General features: G+C 42.1%; 1 pseudogene; it reads left to right on the top strand.

Moving 5' to 3' along the window:
• Nucleotides 1-4,168: 4,168 nt before the first annotated feature.
• LOC103737718 lies at nt 4,169-21,184 on the top strand (annotated as a pseudogene).
• The last annotated feature ends 648 nt before the right edge of the window (nt 21,185-21,832 follow it).

The raw sequence follows: 21,832 nt of genomic DNA, 5'->3' as shown, positions 1-21,832 counted from the left end.
GTATAATTTGGGAAATGCTGCTGTCCACAATCCCATACAATATTCACAATCTGCAGTTAATAGTCTTACCCAGAATATCATTCACACTGATTAGATCAGCAGTTTACTACAGTACCTGGAGTTTTTGTGTGTTTTGTTATAATTTGTTTTCTTCCATTTGTCTGATACTAATGTGTCTTTTATGTTAAAGATTTTAATACTCATAATATCAGGGCCTTTGAAAAGCACAGGCAGGGAACAAGAATCATATGATTTCTTAACGTCTCTTTCAATGATGGAATTAAAATGCTCTATACATGTAGTACAATCCTAATTCAAGTATGAAGTTTTGTTTATTAACAATAAACAGATTGTCCGTAATCATCTCAGTTCTTATAAAATATACTGTTATTTTGGTTTATTTAGTCAGTTGTCATTATTTCTTTGTGTCTAACACTTGGTGATAATTTGGGTTATACATGCTATCAAAAATGCAAAACAGACACAAAAACCAGGCTTGAACTAGCTGCTACGTGATTTTGGTCAAGCTATTTAAGGTCCTGTCTCCCTGTAGCCCCAGCTGGCCTGGAACTCACTATGTAGACCAGACTGGCCTTGAACTCACAGAGATCCGCCTGCCTCTGCCTCCTGAGTGCTGGGACTAAAGGCGTGTGCCACCACGCCCGGCAAAAGTCCTAATTTTAATTATCCCTGGTTAAAGGGCAAATTTCTAAACCCCCCACGTGGCCTCCAAGCCTTTCTCTGATTACCTTCTCTGTACCTCTTTGCCCTTCAATTCCTGTCAGAACTGGACCATATGGTCCTTTCCCAGTGCCTAGGAAGCTGGGAAGAGGATGCCATGGTGACAGTTTATGCCAGTCAGTGTTGACTCTTTCATCACCTTGGAGCATTGCCATAAGACAAAGCAAGGACCTTTCAGAAAGAAAGATGAAGTAGGACCTGAATATGTCTACCAACAGCTCTTTTTCTGCATCCCTTCCTAAACATGATTCTGTCAAGCTTGGGTGCTTGTGATTTGTGTAACATAGGAGGAGTTTTTGTTGTTTCAGATAAAAATATAATGTACGTATGATTGTTCAAACTTCCTAAGAATTTCTGAAATTCCCTCTCAACCACAAAGGTATGTTGCTGCTACCTTTGCTGCTGATGGAGAATCCTTACTCTTAATTTTTCCCCCCTCTTTCAGCATTTGAAAGTAGGTTAGAGAAGGACTGTCTCACTGGGAGCAGGAAAGCCCTGAACAACAGGCATTAGAAATGGAAACAATGAAATCGTTTTGGAAAGGCATAATTATTTTTTGCCTACTGTTACCAGTGAGTAGACCAGGAATTTGAAAGAATTCCAGTACTTCATTTCTATATGTGTTGTTTCATATTATAGTTACTTTATATTGGCAAGAAGCAAGTTTGCTAAAGTCTTCCTTTTCTCAGTTATTTTAGGATGAATTTGCTGCTGAAAGACTTCACTGTGCTTAGTATTAAACATAGAAGGAGAAAATTTAAAAGGCAGGACTGAGGCTGGATCCCCAGGACCCACATGAAAGAAAGAAAGAAAAAAAAAGAGCCAGGTGCAATAGCACTTGCCTGCAATCTAAAGGCTGAGGAAGCAGACTTAAGGTGATCCCTGGGACTTGCTGGCCGGCCAGTCTAGCTGAATTGGTGAGCTCCAGGTTCAGTAAGAGGCCCTGTCTCAAAAAATAAGGCTGAGAATGACGAAGAAAAGCACCTAATGTTGACCTCTGGCCTTTGCATGCATATGTGCATGCACTTACAAACATTATACATGCATATACCACGCACAATAAAAATAAAAGGTAAGATTATTATTATGGTAAAGTCTGAGATTTGACTGTACAGTCTATTTCACTAATATATGAAATTCCAGCCTACCATTTTACCCTTTAAGAAAGCTTGCATATTACCTAGAATTATAAGGTGGTGTATCTATCATCTGCCCCAGTGCCATTTCTCAGTATGGACACTGAAACCTGACCTGGTGAGCTAGCTTTCTCCACACAGCTAGGTAATGGAGGGAACAGGACCAGACATGATCTTGCAGTACACAAGCATGGACACATAGGTGTTTTTGTTTTTGTTTTAGAGCAGAGAACCACAGAGAAATAACTTGCTAGAATGCAACATCTCTCCCACCCACCCTCCCTCCCTTTCTCCCTCTCTCCCAACCTCCCTCCCTCACTTCCTCCTTCTCTCCCTCCTTTCCTCTCTCTCCCTCCCTTGAAGGGAGCAAAGCAAGGACCATGGTAAGGCAGGAGATGTGTTGGGGAAAATGAAGTGTTCTATTCAGGAGTTTTGGAGCCTAGTCAGGAAAGCAGGCCAACTCATGAGTTTAGTTGTGGGGCAAGGCACAGTGCCGAACTCCTGGGAACTCCATGGCAGACAGTGCTGACCTTGGGTGTGTAGCACTAGCTGTTCCTTCAATATGCCATCAGTGATGGGAAGCAAAGAAAACACAGATATGGAAAAGGCAGGGTAGACATTGCTGCACACACAGACATTTTAGATAAAAGTGTGAATAGTGGCTCAGGAGCCCTTGTCAGGGTAACATGACCTACATATTAGAGAACATCAGAACAAAAGGCCATACTGAAATGAGCGCATCTGATGCTCTTGCCCACGAATCCTCCCTGGGCATTGTGCACACACACTGCACTTACATATACTCAGGCTGGAGAAATCGCCTCCTTCCAAGTTAAAACATAGAGACTAAAGCTTATAATGAATCAATCTCTATTGGCTTTTCCTTCTAGGCTTGAAGAAATAAGTTTCCAAAACGTCACTGGTTTCCAACCATTTGGAAGACTTGCTAAAACATAGACTGCTGGTCACCAACTTGAGTTTCTGATTCTGTAGGCTGCAGTAGGGTCTGCATTTCTAACACATTTCTAGGTGGTGTTGATATTAATGACCTAGGGACCCCTCTTTGAATTACTGTTTTATAGTGAACACATAGTAGCTTCCAGATACAGAAGAGCTCACACTAGACATAGGTGGACACTAAAAGGCATTATCTGTATAAGCTGCTAGGGAAACACAGCAGGAAGAAAGGGCTTTCCTTTTTGTCCCTAGGGTTTGCTTGCCAGGAGCCTGACCAAACATAGCTCCCAGGGTCCAGAGCCTAGGTACACTGCAGGTTGTAGAGTGCCTCCAGAGAGGGTGGACTTCCTCAACAGTCTAGAGAACGGATTTCCAGCAAATTTGCCAGCATGGCCCCAGAATTTGTCTCTTCCACTCAGTGAGCCACAGCAGTGCCCTCTGCAACGTCTGGCTGACCTTGGTGCAGAGGGAGGCTGGGAGGAAAGGTTCCTCGGGAGTCTTCTCAGCCCTACAGGATGGGACACTCTCTTCTATCTTCCTTATAGTTCTTTGTACTTCTTACTAGTCAATCCTTCAGTGTTTTGGGTATATATAATATATGCTTGAACTGGAGAGATGGTTCAGTGGCTGCTCTCGAAGAGGAACCGGTTTTAACTCCCAACACCCACATGGCGGGTACCAACCATCTGTAACTCCAGTTCCACCGGATTCACGCCCTCTTCTGGCCTCTGTGGGCATTGCACGTACATGGTGCACTTAGATACAGGCAGGCAAAACATGCATACACATAGCAGACAAATAGTTTCTCTTCCTCCTCTACCCCCCTTCCTTTCCTCTCCTTCCTCCGACCGATGCTTTCTTGCTTCCTCTCCTCTGCCTTCCACCCGCTCCTCTCTCTCTGGCCCTGGGCAGGTAGGACTGAGACCCAGCACCCATTATGGAGCCGGGTTGTGTGTGCCCGGGGCGGGGCGGGCGGGGCGGGTAGGACTGAGACCCAGTACCCCACGTGGAGCCGAGCAGTCTGGAACCGCATAGACCGGCTTTGCGCTAGCACAGGTGGCGGGACCTCAGGCCTAGCTTGGCTCGGCAAAGCAGGAAACTGGCAGAAACCGGCCGCAACTCTTCAGGTGACTGTGGCCCAAGGGGGTAGGGGGCGGTGACCCTCTGCACTGCACCAGGACCAGCACTGAGCTGAGCACCCCCACACACCGTCTCAGGTCTGCATTCCTGGCAGAAGTTGTTGCACACTGCACCCAACACCCCGAAGCCTCAGCCTGAAGGGGGTGGGGCGGGGGGACGTTGCCAGGTTGCAGGAAACCAGTGTAGACCGGAAGATGGGGGGCGCCGGCCACTTCCACCTGGGGACCCTGGGCTCGTGGAATAAGCCAATGAGATGTGGGGTGCAGCGTGGGCGGATGGAAGCGTACGATCCCCGGAACAAGGATGCTTCCGGGGAGGGACACTGACCTGGGAAGAGTTATGTGTGCAGCCTGGACAGTTGGAAACATAGGATCTCCAGAACAAGGATGCTTGGAGGTCACCGGTGCAGGCAAGTGATGGCTTGGGAAGAGCCCTAACACAAGTGGAAATATACCAGCCCCAGAACAAGGATGCTTGGGAGTTGGGGAGGGGACACTCACTGACCTGGGAAGAGTTATGTGTGCAGCCTGGAGAGCTGGAAACAATCTCCAGAACAAGAATGCTTGGAGATTGCAGGGGAGGTACTGACTTGGGGAAAAAAAGTAGATAAGTAAATCAAAAAAATTTAAATATATTTACTTGCAATTATTGAGTTATTTATGTATATATTGACTTGTTTTACATTTTGCCTACTTTAAACATATAGATATATTTAACCATTTCATTTGTGTATTTTATTATATACTATAAATTTATATGACTATAATCATGTTTTTAATAATTGTATTTTATGTAAGGAACTTATTCAGTTCTTCATATATTTGTAGTTATTATTATGTGCCATCTCTCTGCTGACTGGACTCAGACTAATACAGGAATTAGGTACACTGTTCAACTGATTTATGGGAGATAAATTTGGAAAACTATGTGTCTCTTCCTTTTTTTAGTTTGCTGTTTCTTTTTAAACTTTTTATTTATTTATTTAAATTTTATAAGTGTTTTGCCTGTATGTGTGTAAGTGCACCTGTGTCATGCAATGCCCATGGAGGCCAGAAGAGGGCATCAGATAGATCCCTGGAACTGGAATTGCAGCCGGTTGTTGGTCATTAGCCGCCTTATGGGTTCTGGAAACCGAACCCTAGTCCTTTGCAAGAGCAGCCAGTGCTCTTAACCACTGAGCCACCTCTCCAGCCCCTAAATTTGCCATTTCTTATTTCAAGGCACAATGTGCATACCATTTGCCCATAGGGGGAAACCGTGTTGGCTAATTAGAAGTGCCCTAGACAGAGCCGGGGTGTAGCTCAGTGACAGAGTTTGCCTCACATACATAATACGTAGGTTCAGTCCTCAGCGCAATCAATCAGTAGATCAGTCAATCGATAAAGCTGCTACAGACTACAATCCTGTGATTTTTTCATTTCTTCGTGTTTTTCTATATGAGACCTTCAGTGGGCGTCCTATGCACACCTTGGATGCTCTCAGCTCGACAGCACAACCTCTTGGGGAAAAAGAGGCCAAGTTTTTGTTTGTTTTGAGTCTAGAGAATTTCAGGTTAGTGTTTAAATATGATTTGCCTTTTTTAAAAAGCACAATCTATTAGTCCGAAGGGTCTGTGGAAGGCTTTCCTTAAAACTTAAAGGTGATTATGAAGAAATTATCTGACAGGAAGTAACTTCCAATAGCAACATTGCTATAATGTTCTTTAAAGAATCAGAATTCACTGTAGTTCAGCTTGTTGTACATATAAATATCTGCATAGAGGCCTGTAATTTTCAATAATAACTATATTTTTGAACACTTAACCATGTCTAAGTACAGTTGCCTGGTGTGATGGCACACACACTGGGAGAGGGGTGGAGGCAGGAGAATCAAGAGTTCAAGGCCAGCCTCAGCTACATACCGAGTTCAAGGCCAGCCTATGCTACATGAGACCCTGTCATCAAAATAAAAAGAAACAAAATTCTGTTGAGACTGCTGGTAGTACCTGTAACCCCAGCACTTGGGAGATTGGTGCAGGAAGACTACTGGTTCTGGGCCAGCCTGGACTATACAGTGATATCCTGCCTTAAAACACCAAAAAGTAATGGGAAGAAAGGAAGGAGAGAGGGAAGAACTTGGTTCTAAAGCTTGAAACTGGGCAAAAGCAGTTCTTTCATGTCTTTTCAGGGTTATCTGAATGTGGGTTGGATGACGCACCTGAGGGTCATCCATTTCTCTAGTGATGCTGTTTGGTATTTTCTCCTGATTAGAATAGTTTAGATCTTGTAAGTATAGATGTGAACTTGTACAAACAGATGTCCAGGGCTTCTCACCTCACACTGCTAGCATTTGAGGCTAGAGATCTCTTTCCAGGGTGGTGTCCTGCACATTGCCAAGCACTCAGAATCACCCCTATCCTCTCACCACTGCACCCCTACAGTGTGACAGTTGATGTGTTCCCAGGCACTGCCAAATGTCTTTCAGGACAAAATCACTCCCCACTTGAGAACAACTGATAATGCAGCAAAATAAATTTGACTAGTAGAGATGCAAATAATTTCTCTGGTAGGAAACAATAACACTAAGAGTTAGTTTATTGCCCTATACAGTAGCCACGTTTGTATCTAATTAATGCTATTCAAATCCTTTTCTTTCAGACACCACAGATACTTTACTATGTCAAATTCTTACTGTCTTGTCAGCTTATTAGTATCTTAAATGAACCATTGGGGCATGCTTACTCTATACTGTATAACAACCATATTTTTAGCTGTATGACTGGTAACGTATATTATTTAATACTTAGAGCAGCCAAATACAACACTGAATAGCACAGTAACTACCCAATGTCATGCTGTTTGCATGCATTAGAGTCAGATCTGGAATGCAGCCTTCATGGCTCAAGTAGTGAACTATCTTAACCACCATGCTATGCTCTATTATGCGACCAGGCCAGTCCCCGAAACTCTGTGACCCAGCTTGCTGCACCTACCTTTCAATTATACTTGCACCATCCTTGGCCATTCATTTTGTAAACTATTAAGAGCTTCATAGCTAAAAATCAAAGAACCACTCAGAGAAGCCTTAAGACTTTCCAAACAGTCTATGTTCACTTCATTATAATACCACAGAAGCCATTTGGCAGGAAAGTTGACACCTATATCATCTCGGGTTATTAGTGCTTTTGGTAAATCACAGATCACATGAAAAAGTAATGTTTACTTCCTGCAAAACCATGACTACTTCACATTCAGACATACTTGTAAGATGGATAGTAACAAGCTGGAGGAATTAATAATGATGACATGTACTGCCTGGAAACCTCTTTTTTTTTTTTTCCAACCAAATACACATATTAACCGAGTAGAAATTGCATGGGGCTGAGTAAGGGAATCTGTTCTAATTCCAACTTGGAACTTGACCACAGGCATGTTGTTTAACCTCTCCAAGCCTAAGAAAACCAAACTTCCCACAAAATTGGAACTATTCAGCTGTGCCCAATGGCGTCTGATTATAAGCGTTGGCACACATCGTCGTCAAACGCCTGGCACCTGGTGGGTGTTCACTATTATTAGCTCCATCTTTCAATCCCAACCCTCTTGACTCCATCCTACAAACCTAAAACTGTTCTTAAGATCAAATAACATATTATGAAACCTTCTGAGAAACTCTAACAGGCCCTGCAAATGTTAAAGCTGTTAAAAGGTTATTAGACAGATCTAAGCCTGTCACTGTGACTAGAGGTGAGTCACTCATAGCCCTCAAGGTTTTCAAAATTATTATTTGCCCTTCAGAGGGTCTCCTTATATGCATTTTAATCAGTTTCATCCTATAAAAAATGAATGGGTGTGGTAAACAGTGTATTTTCTCTAGAATGAGAGCTATGAAGCTGGCCTTCAGCCTCTGCAACAGATCATCTAGCCTTTAAGTTCCATCCCCTCCTCCCACTGAAGGGAACCTTAACCCCAGCAACTGCAATTGTATCAAGCTGTATCTGCCTTGTTTTCTTGGACTGCTTTCTCTAGAAAAAAAAAAAACATTCCATCTATCCTGTGCAAGGCCATATGGCAAAGTACCAGGACCACCTGTTTGTCAAGAGCCAGTGCCAGCTCACCATCTATGAGACTGAGCTATCTTGTAAGTGGGTCTTCTAACCTCAAGCCCAGCTGACAACCTGGCTTTAACTTCATGAAAGACCTTGAGGTAGAATCAACAGTTTAGCCACTCCCCAAATGCTGCCCTCCCCTGAAACGGTACAAGATTACCGTGTTTTGGTTGCTAAGCTTTGAGTTATTTGATCAGTAGCATTAGATCACTAATAAACAACCCACTCCAGACTGTTGGCTGAGGCTGATTTGAATTGCTTTACTGCCTCTACAGCCAAAGAAATCCCAAAGAACATAATACTGTATCAGAATCACATGAGATAGGTCTTGGGCATCAATATGGTTTAAAGCCATAGAGATATCAATGATGTGCAGCCAGTTAAAAACCTGTGTTTCAACTGGGATTAGATATTTACCATGTAATTATATAGCACTGGCTTCAAGTCAGCTAATAATCTTTCCATGATTCATTATGAGGATCAGGACCAACTTTCAGGGACAGAGGGGTCAGGACCAACTTTCAGGCCATTTCTCCAACATTAAGGAAATGAGTTTTTGTCTCCTCTGTCTCTCTAAGAGAGAGATAGCCATGAAACGGTAGTTTTCATTACTTTGCAGTTAAGTTTCCGTCTTGGCTTCACTGTGCTAGGTTAACCCCAGAGGTGTTGGTATGGAGGTTTCCTTGGCCATGAAACAATTTACAACTGCTCCCATCACACTCTATACCCATCTTACCTCACCCCCCTAACTCAGACTTATAATTCTTTCGTGCGCTATTCAATCTGCTTATGAAAATTCCTCTTCATGCAGAGGAAACAAGGACAGTAGTGAGATAACGTGGCTTTGAGCTAGTTCCCCTCAACCCACACCCATGGTCCAAAGATGCTGAATTCCCAAACTCAGAGTAGGAAATGAATTGGCAAATGACTGAGCATCTTTTTCTCTCTTTCTTGTCTTTTTCATTAACAGTAAGTGGCTCCTGTTAGCAGTGTCACTGTAGCAGACTGGTGCTCTTTTTTAATCTTATGAAGATATTAACTACCACTTGATAATGGAATCACTCTACCTAATATCCGAATGTTCTAGTGATTCTCTTCAGTTCCTTTGTCTGTCTCTTCACACATGGAAACTGCCCCCAAATCCTCTTATTTTGCCTCAGATCTCTCATATTCAGACTTTGATCCCTGTTCTTGAAGCGTCTGTTCAGATGACTGTTGTTTATCTCATCCCTTGCCTAATTAACAAATGGCTTCATCAGTAATCTGAAAAGTCAGCCCTAGATGTCAGATTTTTGTTTACAAATTTTAAGTTGCTTCATGCCACTCATTTGATTGAAAGCCTGCCATTTCTGACATGTGCCTCCTCCTGCTCTCGCTGGGTAGGGTGTGTCACTTCTGTAATGTGGTTGCTGAACATGGATACCTTTCTAATCATGAGAAGACATCAGATAAACCCAAATTAAGGGACATGCTATGAAACAAGCCAGGCCTTTCCCAAAGTGCCATGTCATGAGAAAAGAAAGGCTGAGGACCTGTCCCTAATGAAGAACTCTGACAAGATCTGACCAGATATGATGCCAGAACCTGGGTTGGATTCTGGACCATTAGCAGGAACATAGATCAATGTAAATAAGCTTTTTAGTTTAGTTAGTACTATTGTACCAATTTCTTGTTTTGGTTTTTGTATTATGATCATGAAGTGTGTTAGCATTAGAGGGTACTAGGGGAAAACTGCCATTGTATGTGGGCAGTATCTAATTTGTTTCTTGATTTAATAGGGAGTCACACAGGTAGAAGATTGTCTTGAATCTCAGAAGAGATTTTGGACTTTTGAACAGTGTTGGAACTGTTAAAGACTATGGGAATATTGAAAGTTGAAACAAGTTCATTTTGCATTATGAGATGGCCATGAAGGACCAGGGGCAGAATGCTGTGGTGTGTGCAATGTCTCTCATAAGTCCCTGGCTAGTGGTACTGTTTTGGAAGGTTGTGGAATCTTTAGGAGATGGAGTCTTGGTGGAAGAAATAGATTACTGGGAACAGGGCTTGAAGTTTTATAACCCAGCCCCACTTCCTGTTGACTCTCTTCTTGCTGACTGCAGATGCAGTGTGACCAGCTGGTCACACTCCTGCGCCTGCTCTCATGACGCCCCCCCAACCCCACCGCCCACCTGAACTGTAAGCCAAAAGTAAGTATTGGGTAAAAGTGCAAAGAAACGCTGTACTACTTCTACTTACTCTTGCAAGTCTTCTCATCTGGAATTATTTCAAAAGCTAGATAAAAAAAAAAGCAAAAGAAAACATGCTCTTGCCTCAAATTCTAATTGTCTATATAGGCTTAGTGCAGAGAAAAAGGGAAAGAAGGAAGGAGAGGGAAACAGAACTGGGCCTGGCAGCTACCGTGAGATGAGATGTGAATTTACAATACCTCATCAGCCCCCACATATCCCGAAGCACTGAGGTGAGACTTGGCCCAGAAAATACTCTACTGACACTTTCTCTGATGCTCAGATGAGAAAACAGTGATCTCTTTCAACTCTAGAGGAAAACTTTGTTGATTTATTGCCATGACCAAAAAGTACTTGCAATTCCTATCTGTCCCTCCTTCCACATTAGAAATCCTGGGTTTCAGACTGGAACATCATCCTCCTCTTAACAGAAAGTTTAGGGGCTGGAGAGATGGCTCAGTGGTTAAGAACACTGGTTGCTCTTGCAGAAGACCTGGGTTCGAATCCCAGCACCCACATGGCAGCTAACAACTGTTGGTAACTCCAGACCCAGGGGATCTGACAGACTCTTCTGACCTCTGCAGGCATTGCACAACATGGGTGCACTTACCTACATGCAGGCAATACAGGCATACACATAAAATTAAATAAATAAATAAATAAATAAATAAAACTTTTTAAAAAAGAAAGTTTAATATTTATTCATTTGGAAAGGATTCAGTGATGGCAGCCAGAGCATTGGTGTCTGTGATGGTTTGAATGAAAATGTCCCCCATAGGCTCCAAGTATTTGGACATTTTGTCCCCAGATGATGGCACTCTTTTGGGAGGTTTTAGAAGGTGTGGCTGTCCTGGAGGGAGCACGTCACTGGGGGTGGACTTAGAGAGTTCTTAAGCCTTGCAGGATCTCCAGTTGCTCTCTTGCTTCCTGTACCTGTGTGATGATGTGAGAGCTTAGCTTCTGCTCTCTTACTCCAGCCACCTCCAGCCACCATGCCTCCCTGCCATGATGGACTGTAATTCTCCTGGAACCGTAAGCTCAATTAAACTCTTCCCTTTATAAGTTGCTTGGGACAGTGTTTCTGTCACAGCAACAGAAAAGTGACTAATACACTGTCCATCCTACAGAGCAGTTCAAATCCAGCTGTGCCTCACAAACACATTAGCTGTCTTAAGGCTGAGTCACCTTGTCATCAAAACAGACCAAATAAACTTAAGTTGCTATGCAGATTAAAGTTTCAATTCATGAAAATGTTTTATATATAGTTTAATTATCTAGCATATGATTCACAGTGACTCAATGTTAGATATTATTTAAAGACATAAAGGGAAAAGTCTAAGACCTATGAGCAAAAGGACAGTGATGAGACATTCGAAGACAACTGCTGGCTTGCTCACCCTTCTTTAGCTATTCCTGTAGTTATATGTCGCTTTTATGCAATTGTCTGTAGTTCTGAAATTGTGATCTGGTATTCAGCTTTCTTTTCCCACTTTAGACTTCCTTCTTTGCTACTTCTCACATTCTATAATGCATTCTAGCTAACAAAACATCCAGGATCACCAGTTTCCTAAAATGAAGAAGGACCTACCCCTCTGATCTAGTAACCATAGAAAGGGAGCAAGTGGGGAGCTGACTGCCCCATGCTGTCCTTCTCCTCCCGGTGTGAATTTCTCCCATCCTCTCTCTTCTCTCTGCCTAAGAGTAATTGTTTCCCACATCCTAGAGTTCTAATTCTTTTTTTTTTTTTTTTTTTTTTTTTTTTTTTTTGTTTTTTTGAGACAGGGTCCCCCTGTACCCCCAGCTGGCCTGGAACTCACTATGTAGACCAGGCTGGCCTCAAACTCACAAAGATCCGCCTGCCTCTGCCTCCCGAGTGCTGGGATTAAAGGCGTGTGCCACCATGCCTGGTCCATTTAAAAAAGATATTTATTTTTAATTATATGTACGTATGTGTGTATGTCATGGTTTGACCTATATGTATTGGTATGCACACATGTGTGGAGTTGTCTTCAGAGGCTAGAGCAGTAGGATTCCCCAGAGTTGAAGTTACAGGTGGGAGCAGCCTGACATGGATGCTGGGAACTGAACTCAGGTCTCTGGAAGAGCAGTACATGTTCTTAACCACTAAGCCATCTCTCCAGCCCCCTGAAAAAATCATTTTTAAAGTTGTCTTAAAGGTAAACAAAAAAACAAAATAAATGCATGGGGCATTAATGGTACATATCTATAATCCTAGCACTCAGGAAGCTAAGATCAGCCTAGGGTATAGTGTGAAAACAATCCTGTCTGAAAAACAACAACAAAAACAAGCAACGACACCAACAAAAACGAATAAAAACTCCAAGAGAATATCTACAAAATAAAAACGTGTGTTTCCAACATGTGGGTAAAAAATAACAGCATTATTACCAATTACTGGTAAATTAAACACGAATTGGGGTACTAGCAAGTACATTTCTAATTGTATATTTGCAAAAGGAAATAAAAGTTTCATGACAAATCATTTACGCTCATTGACTATTTAACATCTATATTTGGAGTACTATATGGTAGCAGAGGAGGGATGCCATAGTCCTTCAGTATGTAGAACCTCTAGAGTTTTGATTGGGTCTGGTAGGTTTGAAGAAAATCAGAGTAACAGAACAGGTTTATGGAGCAGAAGGTATTGAGTGAAGGGTAACATTGTTAGAGATCCAGTTATCTCAACACTGTTTGTAGAAGATGCTGTTTTTCCCTGTGTGTGTGTGTGTGTGTGTGTGTGTGTGTGTGTGTGTGTGGTTTGAGACAGGGTCTTCCTGTAGCCCCAGCTGGCCTGGAACTATGTAGATCAGGTTGGCCTCAATCTTACATAGATCCACCCGCCTCTGCCTCCTGAGTGCTGGGTTTATAGGTGTGAGCCACCACGCCAGGCTTCCTCATAAATGGCCTTTAGTAATACCTATGTAACTCTAGCTATAACCTCTGTTAAGCCTTTGCTCTTTCTTTTATTCATCCCCTATATTCAGCTGTCTTCCCTCTGAAAATATTGTCTGGATTTCAGTCTTTATTCCTTCCCTTTAGTGAGATCATCTATCATAAATCTTTATCACAACTCAAGATGAACTGTTCAGACAGTTGTCTCAGCTGGTCTTTCCCTGGCTCTTGTTTGCCTAACTGTTCCGTAATATCACTTTCATCATCTTATCACTATAGCGATTCAGAATCTAAAGTCTCCATTGCTCAGTGACAGATTCTTACTCTTCGGACTTTCAAAATTCCTAAGAATTACATGCTCCCTGACCTGACTCAATTTCTCCTATTTCTTCACATGGCTGTCTTTCCCTTCTCTCCTCCTTGCTCATTTTATCTCCCAGCGCATCAAACACTGTATTTTCTCGTCTGGAGTGAATTTTACCTTTTGGTAATTGCTATCATTTGAATGTCCCCTTCAAAACATATTGAGTGCCAGGAATGGTGATACATGTCTATAATCCCAGCACCTGGGAGTGCGCCATACAATCCCTGCACCCTGATCTTAAGTTCTTAAATTCACAGTACCGAGGACTTTCCCAGGCTTTAGATGCAGATTGATTGACAAGGTCATAGAAAAGTTTCTCTTCTTTGGGAAATCAGTGGTTAGAATTTGAAAAATAAAAACTGGACAAATTATTCTTAGCCAGGGTCCAACTACTTGATTAATTCTACTCCTATCTTCCTAATTTCAAAGCAAATGTGTCCAGAAATAGTGATAAGGATCGACTGTAGTATAAAGTCTCACTTTGCATCACCTCTTCAAGATATCTGCTGGGGCCTTTGTAAGGGTCAAATATGACTCCCTAGTCTTTTTTAGGGCTTTTAAAAATATATTTTATTAATTATTTGAAAACTTCCTACTCCTTCCAAATACACCACCACTTCCCTACCAGCCTAACTTCATGTTCTCTTTTCTATTGTTTTTTCCCCCATCGAGTTCAATATGTGTTTCTCAAATACTCTTGAGTATGGGGCCTGTCCTGGATTGTGGTTGACCAAACAGGGATATAACACTCTTAAAGAAAACTGACTCTTTCTCTCCCAGCAGCTATCAAATGCCAATAGCTCATTACTTAGGGGTGGGATTTCATGTTGACCTCCACCCTCATGATGGGATTTTGTCTGGCTTGAGATTGAGCAGGTCTTTTGCATGCTGTCACACTGGTGTGATTTCATATGTACAACTGCTCTGATGTCTGGAAAACAGTGTTTCCTTATCACCATCCAACACCTCTGACTCTTAGAATTTTTCTACTGCCTCTTCCATAATTTCCCTGAGCCCGGGGAAGAGAGGTATGATATAAATTCCTGTTTTGAAGCAAGGGAAATAGGTTAAGAGATGGCTGTCATTGGGAAGAAAGTATTTATTGAACAAAGAATCATCTGGGGTCACTCACATCCAGTGTCACTGAAGGGGAGTGTGAAGGCTAGCAGATAAACTGAGATGTGCTATCATAGGCCTGGGTTTGGGCCTACACCAGCCTGTGTTGCAAATAATTTTTATGTAAATGTATTATATTGCTGTCGTAAAACACCTGGCTAAAGCAACTTGAAGGAAGAACGATTTATTTTGGTCCATAGTTTAAGGTGCTAAATGGTGGTAAAGACGTGACATCACAGAAGGAACAGATCATGGCTATGGTGTCAGGAACTTGCTCATCTGTGTGGATCAGAAATCAATAAACATCAGGCAGAAGCTTGGCTGGTTATCACCCCTAAGATGTGCCCTACAGTGATCCACTTCCTCCTGCTAAGCCCTGCCTCCTAAAAGTGGAAAGCCTCCCAAAGAAGCACCAACAGCTGGAGACCAGGTGTTCAAACACATGGACCTTGGGAGCATTTCACATTCAAGCCATAATACCTGTTGATTAGCAAGTAAAGAAAACCCCAGGATTTCATTGGCAGATAGCACAGATTTCATTAGACTAGAATGGAAAGCAAAACCTAACAGATGCTGGTGAGGATGGGGGAACCTTTATATCTTCTTGGTAGGAATGTAAATAGTCCAGCCACTCTGGAAGTTAGTATGGAGATTCCTCAACAAACTAGAAATAGAACTACCATATGATACAGCTATACCCATCATGGGTATATACTGAGAAGAATAAGTCATAATACAATAGAGATACGTGCTGTCCTATATTTCTGTGGCATTATTCACAACAGCTAAACTGTGGAATCATTCTAGGTGATCATCAACAGATGAATGGACAAAGAAAACATGGTGTACGTGATGATTAGTGTTAATTGTCAGCTTGACAAATTTTAGAATCACCTGAGAGATGGACCTCTGGGCATGCCTGTAGGGGATTATCTCATGTTAATGGAGGTGAGAAAGCCCATTCACTGTGGGTGGCACCATTGCCTGGCTAGGGTCCTGTACTATATAAATGGAGGAAGGGAATTGAGCTGCAGCATGTATGATTGTTCTCTGCTTCCTGATTATGGATGTGATATGATCAGCTGCTTCAGGCTCATGTCACTTTGACTTCCCAACCATGATGGACTGTGCCCTTGAACTGTGAGCCAGTTGAAACCACTTTCCCCTTAAGTTTCTTTTGTTACAGTATTTTGTCATATCAACAAGAATGCAACTAAGACACTATAGATACACAATAGGGTAGTATTCGCCCATAAAGAATGACACTTCATTTGCAAGAGATAGAACTAAAGATCATCATTTAGCAAAACAAGCCAGACTCAGAAAGATGTTTTTCTCATATGTAGAAACTAGGATTTTTTAAAACTGACTTGAAAGAAGAGGGATAGCTAGTAAAGGGGAAGGGCATGGAATTAGAATGGGGAAGAAAGATGGGATGCAGGAGAGGTAAAGAAGGGTAGACACCATTAACACATAATATATGCATGTGTGGAAATGTTAGGATGAAATCCTTTAACATGAAAAGTTCCCCCACAGAAACAACAGATTTGTGGGATAGAAAGACATTTCTGTAGTAATTCTGGGTCCCTGGAAAAAAATACTGGTTCATAAAAGTAGATAATATATCATTTATTTGGCAATTTTTACTTTTAAAAATATTTTATTTATTGTTATTTTATTTTATGTGTATCAGTGTATTGCCTCCATGTATCTAAGTGCACCTGTGTCATGCAATGACCGAGGTGGTCAGAGCCGGTGTCGGATCCTCTGGAACTGGAGTTACAGATGGTTGTTAACCACCATGTGGATGCTGGGAATGGAGCCCAGGGTTTTCAGCAAGAGGAGCCAGTGCTCTTAGACTCTGCACCATCTCTCCAGCCCCTTACTTCATTTTTTAACAAAAACAAAATAACAGTAATACTACACTTTTCATGCTTAATTTGTGGATAGCTCCTGAAAGTCCTAAAGCACGTGTGTATGCAAATCATGCCTGGATGCTGGTTTCCTGAGACTAAGACTATAGAGATTCACTTAAGATCCAAGTGATCATTTCCTGGAAACCTGTCTCGAGCTCCATGGTGTATTGTCATTTAAACATGTTTTATTTATTCATTTATTCTTCATTTATGTGCATGAGTATTTTGCAGGCGTGTATTTTAAGTGTACTCATGTCATACAATGCCCATGGAAGCCATAAGAGGGCATCAGATCCCCTGGATCTAGAGTTATGAATGGTTGTTAGCCATCATATGGGTACTAGGAACTGAACCCTGGTCCTCTGGAAGAACAGCTAGTGCTCTTAACCACTGAGCCATCTCTCCAGTCCTATTCTCATTTTAAGACCAAATTATGGTATCCTCAACTTAGATCCACCTACTAGAACAAAGAACTAATCTCAGAATTAGCTAGTTACAAGTCAAAGATGGCAGACATAAAGAGTTCTACTACAAGACAACCTTGAGCCCACCCCTAACCAAGGCACCTTAATAGTTACTAATCTCTTTATCACATATTTCACATTGTCATTCAAAAATATAAATGTAATCATATAGTACACCCATTTAAATTTTTAAAAAGACATCTTGCTACATACCCAGGTTGGCCTTGAACTCATCATCCACCTTCTCAGCCTCTTGTGTGCTGGCAATATGTACCACCACATCTGGATCATGAGGTTTCAGAAGGGAACAAAAACCCTATTGGTGTAGTGATTTGAATGAGAAATATCCCTCATAAGCTCAAGTATTTGAATACTTAGTTCCCAATTAGTGATGGTGTTTGGGGGGTTATGGAGCCTCCTTAAGGACCTTTGCTGGAGGAAGTATGTCACTGGGGGCAGACTTTAAGAGTTCATAGCTTTGCCCCACTTCCAGTTCAGGAAGCAGAGAAAAACTCAAATCTGGCATACTTGGAGCCTATGGGGGACATTCTCATTCAGAATATCACTGCAGTTATTAACTCCCAAAACCTGCCCCCAGTGACACACTTCTGCCAGCAAGCTCCCCAAATATCACCAGCAAATGGGGTTCAACTATTCAAACACCCAAGCCTATGAAGGATATATCTCATTCAAATCACCACACAGGCTGTACTAATTGGATTCTGGAGGATAGTAGTGCTGAGAGTCATGAGGACTATGGATGTATGACTCCTGATGTTTAAGAAGGGAGCGAGGACAATATTAGCAACTGGGCTACAGGGCATTCCTGTGATACGCTGGCAAAGAATCTGGCTGCCTTCTGACCACTTCCTAAGAACTTGCTTGAGGCTAAGTTAGAAAGTAAAGGACTAATTTCTTTGGTGGAAGAAACTTCAAGATAGCATAGCATTGAGTCCATGACACAGTTATTACTAATAACTCTTATGCAGGTCTACAACGAAAAGAAGCAAGTGGAACAGAAGGTAATACAAAATGTAAAGTTTAGAGAAAAAAAGAGCACTAGGAAGCTTAATGTTATAGCCAAGACATGTTCTCTTCCTCTAGAATTGTACACCAAAATAACCTTTTTCTTGCTGGGCATGGTGGTACATGCTGTTAATCCCAGCACTGGGAAGCAGAGGCAGGTGGATCTCTGTGAATGTGAGGCCAGCCTGGTCTACATAGCATGTTCTAGGCCTTCCAGGGCTATACAGTAAGATACTATTTCAAACAAAACAAACAAAACCAAAACCATTTACTTCCATAAGTCACTTTTGGTTATGGTGTTTTATCACAATAACAAAAAGCAACTAATACAATTGGGAATTGGGATAAAAGCCATTTGTGTTACATTCTGGCAAAAACATATCCTGAAAATTTGAGTGAGGCTAAAGTAAAACAGTAATGGTCTGTGTTGTCTGTCAGAGGAAATTTCAGACAGCATAACATTCAGACTCTACCATAGCTACTGAAAATTCTTTTTTTTTTTTTTTGAGTTCAGAATAATTTTCTTAGATTTGCTATGAACAATTTTAAGTAAATATAGCTGCAGTGATCTTGCAGTACATGTATTCTTATTTCTCTGAGATGAGCATCTTAGTGTAAATGCTGGACTGTATAGTATGTGTGTGTTCAGTCTTGTTAGAAACCACCACAGCTTTTGCCAAACAATTTGCAGGTGGCTTTAGGTAGACCTAGATCTTGCCTCTTTCTCACCTCTGGGTCTTAAAGATAACTATAGAATGTGCTAGGACCTCAACATCCTAAAATAAAGAGGGTGTGGCTGGAACAGTTGGGTCTCTAGAAATAAGATGTCTTCCAATAGTTCAGCCCATTATGTCATGTGGCTCTGGAATATGAAACCCAGTGTGGCCTGCTTTCCATGGCCCTCAGCTGTGATGTAAATAACACATACAAATGAAACTCCAGACTGTCTGGGTAGCTTCTGAGCCTTGAGGGACAGGGTCATAGTGCATCCTAGGCTTCTGCTGTTCCTTGTTGCCCATCAGTAAATAATGAATCTGCTTCATGTAACCGCTGGTGTTCTGTTTCACAGGGAAGTTGGAAGCCAGCTCACAGCACACTTCTCTGCCTGCTCTTCTGGAGCAGGTCTGTCACTTCGCGTTCTCATCATCAATGTACAAACTGAGGAGCGTTAACTGCTGACTTAACAGCTCTGTAGAATATCTGAAGAAAAGATGGCAATGCTTTTTGGTTATTTCTGGGATGAACTGACCTATGAAAACATTCCATGGCCTTCAGCTCATATGATTTCAGGCTTTGGGAAGATGAGCATAGGGGAAAGTCATCGAGAAGAAGTCAAGCCAAGGAAGTCTTAAGGAAAATGTTTTTAGAGAAGGCTAAAAGCATATTCCAAAGGTCTCTGGAAGAAGGGGAGAAAGCACCTTTTTGCAATAACTGGTCAAGCATTTATCATGCTATCTAATATTTCTCCTAGTGACCCTGAGAGAAAGATAATATTATGTACATTCTAGAAATAATACAATTGAGGCTTCAAGTAACTTTCCAGACAAGCTGTAAAATTACTAAGAGACAATGTGAAAATGAGAAAGTCCTCCTCCCATTATCTTCCAGTGACCTTCAGCTCAAAAGCGTAAAAACAGGAGACAACCAACATAGTTGTTGAAAAGATAGAAAGGAAGGAATAAAGAAAGAATTTCGGACCTGCGATTAATGTATCCTAGGTAGGAAATTAATTTATCTGAATTTGTTTCCTCCATTGTTAAAGGAAGATAATGACAGGTCCTTCACAGAATTGAGGAATGAATAATCTTGATACAATAGCAAACAATAATTTGAAAAATACGATGATAAATGTTAGATTCATATTCTAGAAGTCCAGTCAGTCATAACGAGGGTATGGTGGTTTGAATGAGAAATGTCCCCCATAGATTTGAACATTCAAACACTTTGCCTTCAGTTGGTGGCACTGTTTGGGGAAGGTCATGGAACTTTTAGGAGGTGCAGCCTTGGTAGAGGAAGCCCGTCAGTGGAAGTGGGCTTCAGAGTTTGTAACCCCATCACACTTCCAGTTCATTCTCTGTTTCGTGTTTGCTGATGAAAATAGGAGCTCTCTGCTTTCAGCTCCTGGCATCATACCTACTGCTGTCTGCCATGCCTCCCTACCATGATGGAATCTCCCTCTGGAACTGTAAACCAAAATAAACTCTTTCTTCTATAAGTTGCCTTGGTCATGGTGCTTCTCACAGCAGCAGAAAAGTGACTAATACTGAGGGACAGGGTTAGAGAAACTATATTTGTAATCCTTTTCATTATCCTTTGGAGGTTTGAACCTTATAATAGTATCTGACCACTTAGAAGTACACTAGAAGATATTGCTTCTCCCCCAGATACCTTGGTGGTCTGTCAGTAGATGCTGCTTGTCACCATCCCCTCATTTCCTCCATTGCCATGGAGCTCTACTAGGCTCAGACACATGTAAATGCATCTCTATCCATGTTGGCCAGCCTGGTGTCCAGATGGGCATGGCACTACTCCCTAGAACATGGGATCCAGCCTGATGACCAGAGATCAAGTGACAAGGCCATTGTGGAAGGAGATGACTCCTTCAACACCTTTTTCAGTGAGAGAGGCACTGGCAAGCATGTGTCCAGGGAAATGTTTGAGGACCTGGAACCCATGGTTTTTGATGCAGTTTTCACTGGTACCTATAGTCAGCTCTTCCACCCTGGGAAGCTCATCATAGGCAAGGAAGATGCTTCCAATAACTATGCCCTGGCACAGGACACCATGGGCAAGAAGCTCAATGATCTCATCTTGGACTGAATTCAATGGTCTTTTGGGCTTTTCTGAAGCTTTGGTGGAGGAACTGGCTCTGGGTTCATCTCCCTGCTGTTAGAAAGTCTCTCTGTTGATTTTGGAAATAAGTCTAAGTTGGTGTCCTCCATTTACCCGGACTCTGGTACCCTATCCCTTGCATCTACTTGGTCACATATGACCCTGATATTTCTGCTGAGAAAGTTTACTTACTGTAGCAGAGCTCACTGGTGTCTGCTTCAAGTTGCTAACCAGATGGCAAAGTGTGACTCTTACCATGGTAAATAAATGGCTTCCTAATTGTTGTACTGTGGCAATGTGAAATGTCAATGCTCCTATTGCCTCCATCAAGACGAAGTATACCATCCAGTTTCTAGACTGGCATCCACTGGCTTAAAGGTTGGCATTAGTCTCCCATGTAGTACCTGGTGAAGACCTAGCCTAGGTACAGTGAGATATGTGCATATTGGGCCACATCACAGCCACTGCTGAAACCTGGGCCCACCTAGACCTCCATTTGACCCCATGCATGCCAAGTGCCTTGTGCACTGGTACAGGATTGAAGGCATGGAAGAAGCAGAGTTTTCTGGGACCCCAGGGGACATAGCTGCCCTAGAAAAGGCTTCTAATGCAGCTGGAGCAGATAGTGCTGGAGGTGAAAATGAGGGTAAGAGTATTAGCCTAGGTGCTGCAATTGGATACTTTATTGTCCTACTTTTGTTCTTTTTAATTCTTTTATTTCTGCGGTTAGTGGCAGCCCTAAACTATCAATAGGGGTGCTGTTCCCATTAATAGGGGAGGGGAGTGGAGAGATGACTCAGGGGTTAAGAGCACTGGCTGCTCTTGCAAAGGATCTTGGTTTGGTTCCCAGCACGCAGGGTCTAACAATCGTCAGTAACTCCAGTTCCAGGGCATCCAATGTCCTGGTCTGGCCTC

The sequence above is a fragment of the Nannospalax galili genome, unplaced genomic scaffold, assembly GCF_000622305.1.
Source record: "Nannospalax galili isolate Female #2095 unplaced genomic scaffold, S.galili_v1.0 scaffold858, whole genome shotgun sequence".
NCBI lineage: Eukaryota > Metazoa > Chordata > Mammalia > Rodentia > Spalacidae > Nannospalax > Nannospalax galili.
This window is presented reverse-complemented; position numbering and strand designations above follow the sequence as displayed.